This window comes from Balaenoptera borealis, assembly GCF_965194805.1.
Source record: "Balaenoptera borealis genome assembly, chromosome: 20".
Classification (NCBI taxonomy): domain Eukaryota; kingdom Metazoa; phylum Chordata; class Mammalia; order Artiodactyla; family Balaenopteridae; genus Balaenoptera; species Balaenoptera borealis.
Window position 1 is genome coordinate 34,731,441 of NC_138879.1, and position 16,690 is coordinate 34,748,130.

The 16,690-nt window shown below is 50.1% G+C and overlaps 1 protein-coding gene and 1 long non-coding RNA gene across 15 annotated transcripts in view; both read left to right on the forward strand.

Annotated features, from left to right (window-relative positions):
* The window catches only part of MSI2 (musashi RNA binding protein 2), a 391,787-nt gene that overhangs the window by 14,451 nt on the left and 360,646 nt on the right, over nt 1-16,690 (forward strand). The gene's annotated exons all lie outside the window — the stretch shown is intronic.
* LOC309618354 overlaps nt 1-16,690 on the forward strand; it is a 34,208-nt gene that overhangs the window by 8,660 nt on the left and 8,858 nt on the right. The gene's annotated exons all lie outside the window — the stretch shown is intronic.

Genomic DNA, 16,690 nt, shown 5'->3' on the forward strand with positions numbered 1-16,690 from the left:
TTTAGAAAAATCTAATAAAATGGTCTTGATGATGCATTCTGGGGACAGAGTGCTTTAGAAGATCCAGGAGAATAAATTCCTTGGGGGTCAAGAGAGTCTGTTCATGCCACCCCAGGCCTTCTTTCGTCTGGGTTTTTACATTTTTATTGTTTTGAAGGGCAGAAAACGGTGTGGGAATGTATTCAGGGCTTCATCTGTATCCTCCACCGAAATGAATTATTCTCTTTGGGCAATTGCAAATAGATAGGCCCCTGCAATCGCTAGCTTTTTTTTTTCTTCTTAAAGCCGGCCTGTTGTAAGTGACTTTCAGAGTATGGTTTGTGTGTGTAGTGATTTTGAATAAAGCACCAAAGAGAAGAAACTGGAGGAGGGGAAAGTGTGAGCAGAGAGGCCCTCGGAAAGTTTTTTTTTTTTTCTTTTCTCCAATTCAAGCTTTTGATAGTTTCCCAAGGAGCAGAAGTTTACAATGGCAGCTGGCTTCGGGCTGCATGCAGGAACAGAGTGCAGAAAGACCTAGTGTAGCAAAACGTGATGCTGAGTGACATTAATGAGGTGACGGCTCCGGTGGGAGGGGGGCAACTGTCCAGCGAGGTAGAGCGGTTCCCAGGACTTGCCCTCTGCTGAGCGTGTCTCCTTCTGCACACGTGTGTGTGTGTGTGCACGACACACTCGAGTTTCCTATCTTCCAATGAAAGTTGTAACACCAAATCCTGCTCAGGTGGCTGCAGTATTCTCCACCCTCGAGAGGCCATGTGTGGCGAGGGCTGTATTCCCACTTACTGAAAAGTCAAGTTTTCAACCGGGAGGCATTTTGTTTTACCTTCTGAGCATCTGCTGGGGGCCTGGGTGGGTGGCTGGTGAGGCCACCTTGGAGCACCAGGGCCAAGAGTGTGAAAAGTCAATATCCTCATCTCTGAGATGGATTCCAGGGAGGCAGGAAGAGAAGGCCTGTTGGCCAATGGCTTTTTTTTTTTTTTTAAAGCCCTAGCCTGATAACATTTCATATTGATGGTATAGATGGAACATTGCAACAACTGCTTCTTAAATATTTTAGTGCCTTAGAGAGTATTTCCATGTTGCTCTTGTGCAAGAATTTCCAGTTACTCCAGAAAAGCTGCAACATTTCAGGTAGATTACCTGGTAAGGAGGTGAGGAGCCTGGGTCTTGCTGCCTTACTGGATAGGACCTTGGGAGGGCGTACCTGGCCCGGTTGTCAGGCACTACCAGAAATGAGGCTGGAATCTCTATCTGATTCCTCATCCTAGTGTTGACATGAGCCTTCTAAAGAGTAATGGGCAAGTGTTTGAAAATCTGCTGTGAGATCTTTAAGAAAAAAAATCTTGGAGTGGGGTGGGTGGGTGGAAATACAGTGTGTATTTATTGGCACATGCCTGTTTTTGTTTTTTGTTTTTTTTTCCTTTCAACTCAGTTCCCTCTGGAATATCTCTTGAATGTGTCATTTTTGTAGCTAAAGGCAAACAAAAATGGTTAAACTTACACACATAACACTTAATAAAAGCCAGCCAGGTTCATTGTCTCTTTCACCTGGGGAAAAAGGATCAAATTAGGATGCTTGAACCTAGGAAAAGATTGGGCTGTGAATCTCCACAAGACTGCTACATGTATCTGTTTCCTCTTCTGTTTTCAAAGCAGATAATTGGTTTTAGTAAGAACTTCTGACTTGATTAGGGGACCCTTAGGAAATTAAAGTGTGTTTGAATTTCACAAGTATAATTTTAATTATACAAATTTTGCGTTTTTCACTAGGGAGCCAGGTTCAGAACTTGTTTTCCTGTGCTAATAGGGGTAGTAAAGCTGATTATGGCAGAACGCCTTACTTAAATCACTTTGAAAATAAAAATCCACGGATTTGATCATTGTTTTTCCCTGCAGTACACGATGTTCAGGTTAACGTCCGTACGTGTCCCATATCCTTGTTAAAAGTGATTTTTCACTGGATCCACACAACTGTAGAACCTGACTGACACAGTGGGGAGGGGGAACCTCATTATGAATTTTTCTGCTGCACTTGCTGAAAGAATTCTATTAAAGTGCTTTTGAGCACAAGTCCTGCCCGGGCAGCTCGCGTTTGGCTCGCTGCCATGTTAGCATGTTGTGATTGCCTTTATCGCCACATCATCCTGTTTGCTCAAAGCCTGTGCATTCACAGCGTTAGTTCTCCTCGCTGCCCCTCTTCAGCATGACCCCAGTGGATTAAGCAGAAGGTACCGTGGAAACAGTCACCTGAGTTCTTCCCCAAGCTGTAAGAGATGATGGAGTGAGAATGATCAGACCCCCCGGGCATCCCCGGAGAAGGACTGATTGTGCTTATGGGAAATGACCATTTTTCAGGGCTATCTAGACAAAATCCCCCAAGTGTCGGGAAGTGCTTTGGGGGTTTGAACTTAAACATCCTCAAACATCTCCCCCTGTGCAGGGGCTTTAAAAGCTGCCTAGAGACCGGCTCCTCAGACCCTCTGGGCTCTTGTCTTAGATACTGACAGGAGAGCTTGAATAGAACAATTATTCATGTTAGAGAAATCGTGAGAACAGCTTGGGAATGAGTTGGGGTCATACAGGTTTGGGGCTGAAAATATGGGGGAAAAGCTCCAAATGTAGGCCTGATCTCACTCCATCCCCCACCCTGCATTGAATCATTGACTTTGTTATTTTTATTCCTTTCTATTGAGGTGGTATGGCTTAATGTTTAAGAGCATGGGCTCTGGAACTAGGCTGAGTTTGAATCCTTGCTCTGCCACTTAACAGCTATGTGACCTTGAGCAAGTTATCTAGATATTCTGTGCCTTAGTTTTGTCATCTGTAAAATGGAGGTAGTGTTGCCTTCGTGGGGCTGTTGTGAGGATTACATGACTTAACATTTAAAGTGTTAAGGACAGTGTCTGGCACACAGCGCTATGACATGTGAGTTACCATGTTGTCAGGAAGGGTGATGTCCTATGGCAGGTTTGGCAAAATGACTGCCTTGGTAGTTGGAGAATTGTTTTAAGGGCAGCAGTCTTCTGCCTTACTATTTTTTTAAATGTAATATTCGAGAACTACAAAAGAGCATATATACACACACACGTGGATTGTGTTCGTATGTGAATATATACGACTTGAGTGGAATTGCATGTGATTTGGATCCGGACAAGCGCTTGTGCTGTAACACACGAGGCTTGTGCTTTGATAGGAGCACGGCCTTTGGGCTCACAGGGACCTAGTCTGAATCTCGCTGCACTAACTCTGTGACCTTAGAAAGGTGTCCACACTTTTCTGAGCTTCAATTCTGCACCTAAAAAACTGGATGATAGAGTTGTGGGTCTGAAATGAGACACTGTAGATAAGGCACCTGGTGTATGGTTGACACTCAGAACATGTTAATTTCTTCCCCGTGACCAGGGAATTTTTTTTTTTTCTTTTGTATCTTGAAACTGAGGGAGATGCACAATGTTCTGTTCTTACTGGAGATGCGAATAAAAGTCAGCTGATAAGTCCTTAGCGCGCTGAGTGGAGAGAAGCAGATCTTAAGAAAGGGATGTTGGTAGCCTCAATCTACCCAAATTTTCAAGCGTTAAGGCAGTACTTTTATTTTGTCAGGAACCTTAGATGGAGTCGGCAAGTCTTTGAAGGTGGGCTTGTTCCTTTGACCCCCGGTGGTCCCTAGAAGCACTGGCTGGGTGGTTGAAGAGGTTTGGGGGATGCTTAGAAGGAAGGAATAACTTCAGGGAAAGATGGGCTCCCAGCTGTGAGTGAGGACAGTTGGGAGGGAGGGAGAACCTTGGGATGGGGGGGTGTGACCTTTTCACAGAACTTTTACTTGGGGACTTGAAATATTAGGTTTTGATCCACGAGCCCGTGGGTTCAGTCATGTGAGTGGGAGTCTGTTTGGCAGTGCTCCAGGAAATGCCCACGGGTCCCAGCTATCGCCTGCTGGGTCCCTGACCCTCAAATCTTCTGTGGGGGATGGGAGAGCCCCCAACATCTTAGGGCACCTGCAGTTTGCCTGTCCTCATCTTTTTGCTCATTTCCAAATTCGTCCCCTCCACTTCGTATTTCGCAGGAGGAATCCACCGGCCAGGTGTTGCTGGAAACGGAGAGCAAGATTATGATTTTAAGTGGATCCTGGGCTGGGGGAATGGGGTGTGTGTGAGTGTTAGCATGTAGAGGATGGAAAGGGGTGGCCTGGAGGAGGGAACTAGTAGTAGATTACATTGACTAATTATAGGGAAAAAGCCATATTTGCTGCTCCATTAAGTGATCGCTAGGCTATGAAGCAGTTTATTGTAATTAATGCAGAAACAGCAAATAAATGTTGGGTCTGGAGTGGAGGGTCTCCAGACACCCCTCCCCCTCCAGTGCTCTGTGTTCACTGCACCCGTCATTATCCTGTAGGTAAAGAGCCTTGGGGGACGCCTGCCTCTGGTGGACTGAGGTGTGGTCTTCGACCAGTTTTCTGCTGGTTTACTGTGACAGCCACAAGGAAGATCTCTAGCCTGATCTCCTCCAGACTCTTCCATTGGGGTTTTTATGTTTGCTAAGGATGAAGGAGGAGGGACAAACCCAGGCCATCATTGCTATTCTTGCCACAGTCATTTTAATTTCAGGGCATGAGAGTGGCAGGTTATATACATCCAAGTCCATCGCGCTACGGGCCGTGTGGAGTTGTGATTGCTTTCCTTGATGATTTCTTGTTCAAATCAGCGGTGCTCTTAATTTTCCAGATGAAGTAAGAAGAAAATTGGAGACTCCTCTCCCGCCCTGTGTCTCTTCATCCAAGGTTTTCTGAGCATGACTCTGATTTGGAGGGTTAATATTAATTAGGAGCCAGTTTAGACCTCAGTGGCTTGATGAGGGAGCTTCATGTCGTGACAAAGGTGGCTTGTTTTTGCACGTGCCTGCTTTTGGTGAAAGTTTCTGGGTTTAAAAGCCAAGGGAATAAAGAGAGAGAGAGAGAGAAAGGGATGAGGGCCTGTCTCTTAAAGAAATGAAACAGATTCTCCTGGGCCTTCAGGGAGGAACGTGACGAGAGCTGGGCATCCGGGTCCGGAAGAAGTTCTGACTCTGTCTAACCTCTCCCTGTCCCCAGCATCGTGGGGCCGTGACCGGTTTGCCGCCACTGCTCTTTGCCTCAGTTTCCTTCTCTGTAAGGGAAGGTCCTCAAAGAGGCACGACTCATTTCCTTAGTTTCCAAATTGGGTGATGCTTGAATTTCTCTGAGGCAAGTGCCCCTGTTAGTGCCAGGTCACAGGCAGATGCTTCATTATGTGCTGAGGCGCTAGGTTCTTGCTTCCAAGCCGTACCAGTGCTTACTCAGTCTTTTTGGGGAGGGTGGCAGAAAGGACAAGGACAGAGAGAGCCAGCAAGCTCCACTGTCCAGTTAGGGGAGAGGAGCCCTAGACAGCAAGTGAGCTGCTCGCTTCAGGTTGGATCACATGAGGGACCTTTCTTCTTTAGCCTGTGGGTTTGGGTTGGTTTTCCTTTTGCCAGGCGTGGAGTGGGCAGGAGGGAGGGCCGCTGACCACGGATGTGAATGTTCCAGGAGCAGCCGGAGAGGGCTGGCTTCTCCTTCTTAGCTCGGTGCTGAGTAGCTGAACTTGACCTTGGGCTAGTTGCCTTGCAGCCCTCTGCCTCCGTTTCCTCATCTGTAGACTGAGGAAAGATGGGGGAGTATGTGGTGGGAACCAGCTGCGCTTAGGGTTTGAGAGAATAGGCTTAGGAGGCGGGCAGTCTTAGAGTTTTCTTTCTGGCCTAATAATTTCGTAGCTGTGGGACTTTGGGAAGTTCACTTAACTTTGCTGGCCCTCAATTTCCCCATCTGTAAAGTGGGATAATGTAAGACTAGTATTTCCCTTACAGGGTTGTTGCTAGGATTGCCTGAGAGTGTTCATAAAGAGCTCAGCGTGGTGTCTGGGGCGTGGTTGGCACTTTGATAAGTGGGAGCTGCTTTTACTGTGAACAACTCTGCAGAGGTCCGACTGAAGGTGCCCGAGACATTCGCCAAGGTGTGGCCACCTCCAGAAGACATCCGCGCTGCACAGATTGACGTTCTGATTTGGACAGAGCCTCCTGCGGAGGGAGATTTGCGGTCAAGGAGGTGACGTCTGCCTGAGATGCCTGGTCCAGAGCTTAGATGACGACATACCCGGGCTGCGATCCGCCACTGCCCAGGGTGTGGTCCCCGGCTGCCTTTTGTACCCTGCAGGGCAGAGGAAGCTGTGGGGTGGGCCCACCTGTGTTCCCGGGCACCAGACTACCCACGGGTGTGGGGACTGCATCCTCCCCTTGTGTGACATCTCAGCTGCAGCAGGAGGGAAGAGGGAGAAAAGGAGGGCCAATCGCCAAGTGATGTGGAGACTCACATTAGATTTTGGAAGCCCACGTCTGGTACTCTCTGAAATTCAGAGGCCTCGCTTGACTGAGGCAGGGCTGGTCAAAGGCCATTAGCGATTTCAGAATGTTAAGTGTGTTGGGCAGACAAAAGGGTCTGTCTTTTGATTGCTTCCTCTCCCACAGTCCTCCCCTCTTGGTGAAAAACAGGCACCAGCACCTGTTTCTCATGCCTGGTGTGTGCAGGAGGAATGTCTGCAGTGGGGGCGGGTCCAGCCCTCTTCGGCCACCTGCCCCGAGGAGCGGTGGACGTGGCATCATGTGGCCAGCCGGCTCCCACCCGCTGCAGCCTGACTTCCTTTTCGGGGGCGGGTCTGATTAGGTGTTGTAGGTGGAAAAGCCTTAGGAGGTGTGGGTATACTATTACTGTTATTCTCTTGAAGGGAGGATAGAAGGAGGGAGTGTGGCAGAAAGCATCTTGTGGGAGGGGAAAAAGGGGGTCTATGCAGATGAGCACAGCCCAGGCCATGTATTGGGCAAACATAGTCTCTTAGGGTGCTGTCGGGCCCTGTAGAGACTCAGACTCAGGCACTGGCCCTGCCCTCCCAGCTCCCAGGCTGGAGGGAGGCAGGTGTATAAACCAGGCAGGGTGCTAGGGTGGGGACAGTGGCCCGGCTTGTCTGGACCATGCACAGGAGGGGCACAGAGGAGGAGAGGGCAGGGCAGGGCAGGCCTATCAGAGGAGGCCTCCGGGAGCTGCATCTCGAGAGGAGAGATCCTCCAAGTCGAAGGAAGTGTGGGAGCAGTTAGGCAGCTTGGCTTTTGTGGGGCGGGGCAAATTGTTCCTTACGGTCCGGAGTTCACCATGCGGAGGAGGATGGGGTGAAAGACTGATTGGCTCACCACACAGCAAGTGACTGGAGCTCTGACCCCGAGTCAGACCACAGCTGGGGAGTGGGGTACAGTCCCTGCGTTTGCATCTGGCAGGGGACATATCCATTAAACAACTTATTACAGCATCCATTATTGGAGGACGATGATCATAAATGCTACAAAAACACATAGGGTGTTTCAGGGCGTGTATCTTTGCCTCTGGTTCCCTCTCCCAGTGCCTCCCAGCAAACCGGCCTTGCTGCTCCCTCTCTGGCTGGGTTCTCCTGGGCTGATTCTGCTGCAGCCCTTTCCACTTAGCTCTCCCTTCCAGCAGAACCCAAGCTAGGATCATGCCTTCCAGAGAACGCTTTAAAAAGCCTTGTTTCCCAACAGACTGCATTTCAGGCGTTCCCCGAGTGCAGCCGTGCTCAGCAGAGGCCTCGAGCCATCTTTACATGTGAGAGGTGAGCAAATCAAAGGTGAGCCCTTCTGCCTCAGTGAGGCCTTTTGTGTAAAAAGGACCTTCTGGAGTAAAGCAGTCAGGTTGACTGAAAACTGCCAGAGCTGCCCAGCAACAGACCTGCTCCGTGGGGTAACTCGGGGAGAAATCAGGGCCAGGAGCAGACAAAGGATGCCCGGGACGGAGGTGGAGGAGCGTGGTGGAGATAAAACACAATCTGAAATGCGTCTTCAGTTCGGATGTTCCGTAGAGCCAGGTTGAAGTGGCCGACTGGGGACATCAGCATTGGCAGTTTGTCCCTGCGCTGACTGCTCTGGCTTTATTTCCTCTGAGATCAAAGCCGGGAGATGAGGCTCGGTTGCAGGCTGCGTTGGTGTCCCTTCCCTGGTGACCTTGGGGTCTCGTGTCTTTGCTTGGGGTCACTGGGGTTCGTTTCAGACGAGGCGTGTTTGGTCTTGCGATCGGAGGGAGCGCTTAGACGGAAACGCTCACAAAGGGCTTCGGAGAGGCTGGAAAGCAGCCTGGAGGCCAGCCCCATGTTTCCCAAGGATTCCCAGATAGCAGGAGTCTGGAAATTTCTCTTTGCAAGCCTTGCTGCTCCTCCGAGGGGCCATCCTGCAGGGTGTTCATTTTGCACTGAGACAAGGCAGAGGCCCGGAGAATGCCTGCCTCCCCGCCACCCACCCCGGCTGCACAGTGAATCCCATCCTAAAATTAGTGCGGGCTTCCAATCCCCGATTCTCGCCGGTGTGATCAAACAGCACGTGTGTGGCCGGCTCATCTTTCAGGAGGAAAGGATGCTGCTTCAGGTCAGAGGAGTGTCCAGGTCTCAGGGCGCCCCCTTCCCTGCTTCCTCTCTCCCCTCTGTGTTCTGCAAAGGTGGGAGGGGAGTAGGAAAGGGTGTGTAGGGGGAAATGTTTTAGCCTGTCTTTCGGTTTTGCGTTAAGTCGCTGTCACCGTAGGTAGATGTGCCTTGAGAGTCCTTCTGAAGGTTTTATAATTGAGTCCTTTACCTCAGTGACAAGATACTACTCACCTTCCCTAAAGCGTTTACTTTATGCTTTGTGGACGGAGCGGGAGGGCAAAACTTTTTTTTTTTTTCCTAAGAAAATACGTCGTAGAAGAGGCTTTGCCGTCCAGGGCAGTTGAGTGGCCACCTATTAAAGCTTTAATAATTGAGGAGGCATCTGGATCCCTGAGTGGAAGGCAACCCTTCTGGCAAGGATGATTCTGCTTTTGAAAGAATGTGCTCACCTTTAACTGCCAACGGCTGTGACTGGAGTTGTATTTAATTTTAAATTGCCCATGTCCGGCAACCCTCTGTTGCTCTTTAGACAATAAAATGTTTTTCATCTTCCCACAGCTGTGTTCTCTATGTCAGGGCTCGCCTTTTTTGCGGGGAGAGGGAGCTCTTGGGCCTCTCCCTACTCCCCTTCTTTCGCTTTCAAACTCGCCAGGATTTCTAGAGAACACTAGTTGTGGAGTCCCCACCTGTAAACTCTCCAGAGTGGGTGGCTGGGAAGTTTATAAGCAGAGGCATCAGGCAGTAATGTCAGCCCCTGGGGCTGAAATGCTTCCTCTGTGGGCAGGAGGACCCAGAAGTCATTTTGTGTCCCGGACCCTTAACCAGAGCTCCTATCTTTTTCTCCAGCTCAGGGGGGCTTGATTTGTCTGTGATAATGAGAAACAGATTTTGCCTCCTGATCCATTATAGATGTGTTTGAGACGGATGCCAAGCCTTAAGCGACTCAAAGAGCATGTGAACATGTATTTAGATACAAAATAAAGAAGGGCTAGCAGAGAAGGGTCTTCTTCGAAATCCCCCAAACCAAAAAAGTCTCGAAACCACAACACACAACAGTGACAAAAAAAACTCCATCTAGACCCTGGAAAGGCAGCGAATGGGAAGAGAACATTTGGCTCGAGTCATCAGAGTTGGTGGAGGATGTGAAAGGGTGGAGGACACACGTGGCCGCCCCAGAAGCATGGTCGTTGGTAGGGGGGAGGGGTGCGTTCCCGGAGCCTGGGGGCTCCCAGCTGAGGTGGCAGGTCGGTGGGGACTCGGGAGGCGTTCACAGTGTGCCCAGCGGGGCTCTGTTCCTTCTCAGGAGACCCTTCGGTTAGGAAATATCTATCGCTCTGTATTTGCAAGCACTCTTAAAGGGGCGTGAGGCCAACAAAAATAGGCAACTTTAGGCGATTTCAAGTGTGTTCAGGGCGGCTCTCAGCGGGGAAGCCCATTGCTCTGATGCCCTGATCAGCACGGCCCAAGGTTTATTTTCCTTTTTCATTCTAAAAAGGGGCCTGCAGAGTTGAGCGGTGTTGGGGTGTTGGTTTCTTTTCATCCTTGTGGACTTGCTTCTCTTTAATGAAGGCCCCTCCGGCCCTCCACCCCGAGGGGTTATCCGGGCGACGCCTGGCTGTGAGGTTCCCAGGTGGCCCTGGTTTCAGGCGTCCTTAAGGCCCAGGCCTGTGCTTGTCCCCAGCCCTGCCCCCACGGTGTTTGCAGTTCAGCCGCTGGACCAGGACTCGCACTCATGTCTCTCACTCCAAACAAAAAATAAACCTGTGTGCTCCAGATATGTATTTTACAGGTGTGTGTAAGTGTGTTTTCTCTTGACAAGTTTGTTGCCTGCAGCTGTGTAGCCACAGCTGGCTTTGAAATCCAGAAAATATACATGTTTTTAAGTGACTGGGGGTGGGTAAGGCTGGTTGAAGGAGGAGATGGGGTGGTGTGGTTTGACTGTAATCACACATAAAACGCTCTGACCCCAATTTTTTTTTTGTGGCCGCGGCATGTGGGATCTTAGTTCCCCAACCAGGGGTCAAACCCGTGCCGCCTGAAGTGGAAGCGTGGAGTCTTAACCACTGGACCACCAGGGAAATCTCCTGACCCCAATTTTTAAAGAAATCATTTAATTAAAGTATGGTCAAAGACAGTTATTGGGAAGAAGAAAGTTTTTAAGTTTGGGATTCCTGTTTATCCGAGTGAAGAGTGTTTCTGGTCACCATAGAGATGAGAAGCATGGGGGGGAGGGCTTAAGGGTGCCATCTCCTGCCCGCACTGGGGGAGGCAGCTGCTTGGTGGGAATGGGAGGAGAGAGGTGGAGGATTTGGGGAGGCAAGTTGGTAACAATTTATTGAGGCTCTGAGCTGAGCAGGGATCAGGTTTTGGATTTGTTTTTGCCCTTAACCCCTCCCCTTTCTAGGAGCCTTGTAGGAGGAAGGGACGGAAGGTTTCGGTGCACAGAGTAGCTTCGGTTTCTCAGAAGTTTCTTCTTTCCAACTTTTAAAAGATGATTTGCATCCCTCAGCTGGGACTCGCCTTTTAAGATAAGGATTCCTCAACTTGATTGTTGAGCCAGGAGCGGCTCGAACATACTCTGTTTTCAAGGTTAGGGAGCAGCTAACTTTCAGCGAGGCGAGGGTAGGCAGGGGAGGGGACTTCTTTGGGTTCAAGGATACCCGTTTTCTCCCCTCCTGGGAAGAAAGCCTTTGTTTTTGTTTTCTTTTGCTGTCTTCTTCCAACTGCTTGGAGTAACTAGATAAACAAACCGGCAGAAACCAAACAGATGAACCATTAAAGAAGTTTGCAGTGGCATAGACGGGGCTCTGTTTAGGAGGCTAGTTAGCATTTTTACATTTTCGCATTGACCCGCCATTCCTCGGCGCTTCTCTGGGTGCTTGCAAATCAGAAAAAAAGCCACACACACACAATAAATGGGAGGGGGCGGCACGACACTTTTCAGCGGAGGAGAGGCGCAGAGGGGAGTATGCATAGCTGTGAGCTGTTAGCAACCTTCAAATAAAATCGTTTGTGGAAGCCCCATATTTGTGCCTGGGAAGCTGCTGTGTTCTTAGTAGCTGTTTTGAATTCTGTGGTATAGAACTGAACGTTTAAAAACAGTTACAGGTACCCCGAAGAGGTATTCCTGAGGATTTCTGTGTAAACGGAACCCTGTTTTCCCAGCAAGTATCATTATATTTTTAGAAATGTTTTCTTTCCTGATTGCCTATCGGTTAGTAAGGCTCCTAGCACTTTCTGTCATGCCGATATGATTTCCTGAACAGGTGTTTGGAAGGATGAGGGGTTGTGTTAAAAAAAAAAAAATACTGAAGGATACTTTTTGTCCCAGGCATCGATACCTTTGCATCCTTCATGGACGCAGTGGGAGTGGAGACCCAATGGGTTTTCTCTACCCCCCCCCCCCCCACCTCGCTTTCCTGGTGAGGGCAAGGAAAGGGCCCTGCTGTTCACACCCGCCGGGTAGCTTTCTCTCTCTCTCCTTCCCTCCCTCTTCCCCTCCCCCCTTCCTTCTGCTCTTCTTTTTCTTTCTTTCTTTCTCTCTTTCTTTTGACTGACACCTAACTCCTTGTCCCATTGCCAGGATTTGGGGAGAGTAATTTCATGGGGACCAACAGAACTGGTGGCTGTAGTTTTACTTGTTTTTTGGCATTTAAAGAAATAACTTACAAATAGATTTTTCCGTGAAGGCTGAGCACCGTAAAAAAGAACGAAATAATGTCATTTGCAGCGACATGGATGGACCTAGAGGTTGTCGTACTGAGTGAAGTAAGTCAGGCAAAGACAAATATCATATGATATCTCTTGTATGTGGAATCTAGAGTCACAGGTGTAGAAAACTTACGGTTGCCAAGGAGGATGGGGGGGAGGGATAAATTGGGAGATTGGGGTTGACATACACACACTACTCTATGTAAAACAGATAACTAATAAGGACCTATCGTATAGCACAGGGAACTCTACTCAATACTCTGTAATGACCTATATGGGAAAAGAATCTTAAAAAGAGTGGCTGTATGCATAGGCATAACTGATTCACTGCTGCACACCTGAAACTAACACAACATTGAGAATCAACTATACTCCAATACAAATGAATTTAAAAAATAATAAAAAAGTAAAGACTGAGCACAGATTTTAAGTGTTTTGAGGGGAAAACTGAAGGTGGCTTGTGGCGATTTTTCCTCCCTCTCCTTGAAGCGGTGTGTCCTTGCATTTTCCTGGAGGGTCACTAATAAGAACTGCTGGCCTAGATCAGTGTCTCTGAGAATCATTGATTTACTAATTGCTCATAATCGCCTCCTGGCTTCCCCCTCCTGCTGAGAGCACTTTTGTTTTTCACTGTTCTGCGAGGAATTGGACGGATCTCTGGAGTGTTTAAGAGGCACCCCATACAAGAGTTCGGCGTGCCACTGTTACTAATTGTGCTTCTCAGAGGTGACCATGCCTTGGTATCCAGGTTCCAGAAACCAGGGGCTGCCACTGACCTTTCCCAAGGTCGCCTGTCTGATGGAGAGCGGATTCCCCAGCCCACTGTGGGCCTCAACTTAATTTCTTCCTTTCCTAAGGCAAAATGACCTCCCAGTAAACCCCACCCCTCGCCTTCTTTAGAGTGAACAAACAGAATTAGGAGGGTGTGTTCTGGTAGAGAGCAGGCAGCGTTGGGAAGAGACACGGGTACCACTCATTAAAACGCCGCGGTGGGATGAGGCCTGCTAGGAAGTGCAGGGTCCTGCAGGGTAGAATGCAATGCTCGGCGACACAGCAGAGGCCAAGAGGGGGGCCAGCCTGGAGAGACTGCAGAGGTTTTTGGAGTAACATTTCTCTTGGCATTGGGAATTAGCAGCCCCGTTCGCTGCACATCCATGGTCTCTTGAGAATATTCTGCAAATAAGTAGTCTCAAAAAGCCCCTTCCTTCCTTCCTTCCTTCCCTCCCTTCCTTCCTTCCTTCCTTCCCTCCCTTCCTTCCTTCCTTTCCTTCCTTCCCTTCCTTCCTTCCTTCCATCCTTCCTTCCTTCCTTTCCTTCCTTCCTTTCCTTCCCTCCCTTCCTTCCTTCCATCCTTCTCTCCCTCCCTCCCTCCCTCCCTTCCTTCCTCCTTCTCTTTCTTTCCTTTCTATTCCCCCCCCTCTCCCTCCCTCCCTTCCTTCTCTAAACCTTCATAATAAGACCCTTTGCAAGGGCCTCATGAGGAGCTCGAGGATGCCTCCTTCCCGTGTTCATGTGGGAAATCAGTGCCGCGCAGGGAAAAGAAGCTCAACACTGCTCCCCTCGGTGAACACTGAGCCCCACGGGGGCTACCCCGAGTATCTTACGGGCTGCTGAGCTCGGAAGCCCTGTCATACCTGAGTGTGGGTGCTGTATGGTTGGCTGGTGGATCATCTCTTCCATAAATCCTTCGCGGCCAGCCCTGGGGAAGGGGCGCGGCGAGAACAGGGAGCCTTAGGGACAGTTTTCAGAGGGAGGATCTCCAGTTCCTCAATCCCAGGGTCTTGGGTGTTGATTCTCCCCTGACCTGGTTGGTCCCATGCTTCTGTTCTGCACTTGTTGGTTAGTGTTTGGTGTTTGATGTTCTGCTTTGTGTTGGGTGTCCAAACACAGGTGGGGGCTGGGGCTTCAGCACAGGTAAGAGGCTCGAGGCTCTTCTAGGACTTTAGGCCTTTCTTCTCCTAACTAGGGCATCAGAGAGCTCTCTCCCTGCCTCGTTAAACCCTCACAGTTGCACGCGTGGCCAGCCCGGGTTCTTTTGTTAATGACATGCAATCAAATGGATTCCATCACAGGCCCTACCTGGAGGGGGCAGGATATAGGTTTCAGCAGGTTGTGAGTGAAATCAGTCCCAGGGTCAGAGCACCCAGGACAGAGCCCGGAGCGAGAGGATCGTGCTGGGCCAGCTTCCTGGCGGGACGCTATAGACCAGACGGAGGTGGTCAGACTATCTATCCCCTTCTGCAAACAGCAGTAGGGCTGAGTGTGGGAGAGCAGGCCCAGGGCGGATTTGGGGCTTCTTCCTGCTTTATTTCTCCATCCCTCTTCCAGAGGCATGTTTGGCAGAAGAGAGGCGATGTGGTTTGGTAGATAGGGCCTCTCTTAGAGACAGTTCTGGCATTGAATCCTGGCTGTGTGACTTGGCCAGGTTACATGACCTCTCTGAGCCTCATGTGTGTCATATGTAAAGTGAGACTAATAGACTTGCCTGGCGGTTGTGGGGACTGAAACATCTTCTCTAGAGCACCTAGCACGATGCCTGGCATTCAGTAGGTGCTTACACAGTGCCAACTGTTCAGCCAGGCTGTTGCTGTTGGGAGAGGCCAGAGGTTGTGCAGGTATCAGACCTTATACCAGTCGGTTAATTTTGCTCATTTGGACGGAGGGGCTGCAGTGTGCTGTCTGGGCTTCCAGGCCCTGGAAGGTTCGTTGTGCCCTCCTCTCTTTTCTGCAGAATCCACCCCCATCCTCACACGCGTGGGATCTGCTCAGTTAGGGGTAACTTCCCAGTCAATTCGAGATGGTTGGCAGCCCAACTTCTCCTGGGTCCCCCCGCCTTTTCTCTGACCCCTGTCTGAGAGCAGCTTTCGCCAGACACTGAGGGATGTTCTAACCGTGCAGACCCTCAGCCGAGAGCTGAGGGTGGTCCTCAGCATCCAGATTATAGATCGCTCCGGTTCGGTTTCTAATTCTTGCTTGATCTAGTGAGGTGATGGGAGAGAGCGGTGATAGAAGGAGTGGGGGCCGAGGAGGGTTGTATTGAGCGTGGATGTGTGATTACGTTCAGTGCTCTGGCCCAGGGTTCTCAGCCTCGGCGCTGTGGACGTTTTGGGCTGGACAGCTCTTTGGGTATGGTGGGCTGCGCTGTGCACTGGAAGATGCTTTACAGCATCCCCGCCCTCTACCCACTAGACGCCCGTGGCACCCCTTCCCCAGCCGGGACACCTAACCATGTCTCCAGACATTGTCGGATGTCTCCTGGCGGACACAGTCACCTTTGGTTGAGAATCACTGATCTAGCCCCGCAGGTGGCTTCTGTGCGGGAAGAACGGGAAAGGTTTGTACGCGTGCTGAGGGTCTGTGGGTTTGAACCTGCACCATGAAGTAGTCATGGAATTCAAGAGCGGGAAGGCACTCAGGCACGTCACCTGGGCCAGGCCATGACCCTGGCAGTCCTCTCTCTGCGGTCAAGTGAAAAGACAGAGAGAGAGATGCTCCCCCAGGCCAGCCTCCCTGTGGAGCTTTTCACGGAGACCTTTTTTGCAGAGGGATTTTGCGCCCGGGCTCCCGGCAGTCCCGTGTTTCGGGCCTCTAGGAGTTTGGTTACGAGCTTGTGAGTTTGATCTGCCTTCTCATCCTCTGCACACACACATTCATCACTCCGGAGTGGGCCCCGCTGCATGCACAAAATGGACTTTTACTTGAAATGAATTCATTAAAAAAAAAAAAAAAAAGGTTCTCTTGCTAGGACTCCACTGTTCTCTCTTTTCCCCTTTTATTCTTCTCTGTCGTCTGTAAGATGAGCCCTTAAGAGGGTGTCTGGTGAGATTGGTTGGCCAGGGATCTTCCTAGGCCCTGATTAAAGGCAGATTATCAAATGGAAGGTGAATGTTGCCGCCGTGCTTGTAAACAAGTCAGTTGTGTGCCATAGAATTCATCACGGTTCCCTTGGTGAGAAGGAGGAGGGCCACGAAATAGTGATGTGAGCTTAGTTTCCAGCGTCTCGGCTGCCACGCTAGAGGAAGGGAGCCCATCGGCACCTGGCACCGTGACGTTTCTAGCTTTCGGTAAGTGAGTGGGGGAGAAGCTTGCTTCCTCTGATCCGTGGGAAGCTCAGAGACAAGACCTGGGTGTTGCCAGCAAGTTGCCAAGCAGTAGCTTTAGATTTTTTTTTTTTTAAATTAATTAATTAATTTATTTTTGGCTGTGTTGGGTCCTCGATGCTGCACGCGGGCTTTCTCTAGTTGTGACGAGCGGGGGCTACTCTTCATTGCAGTGCGCGGGCTTCTCATTGCGGTGGCGTCTCTTGTTGCGGAGCACGGGCTCTAGGCATGCGGGCTTCAGTAGTTGTGGCATGCGGGCTCAGTAGTTGTGGCTCGTGGGCTCTAGAGCGCAGGCTCAGTAGTTGTGGCACACGGGCTTAGTTGCTCCACGGCATGTGGGATCTTCCCGGGCCAGGGCTCGAACCTGTGTCTCCTGCATTGGCAGGTGGATTCTTAACCACTGTGCCATCAGGG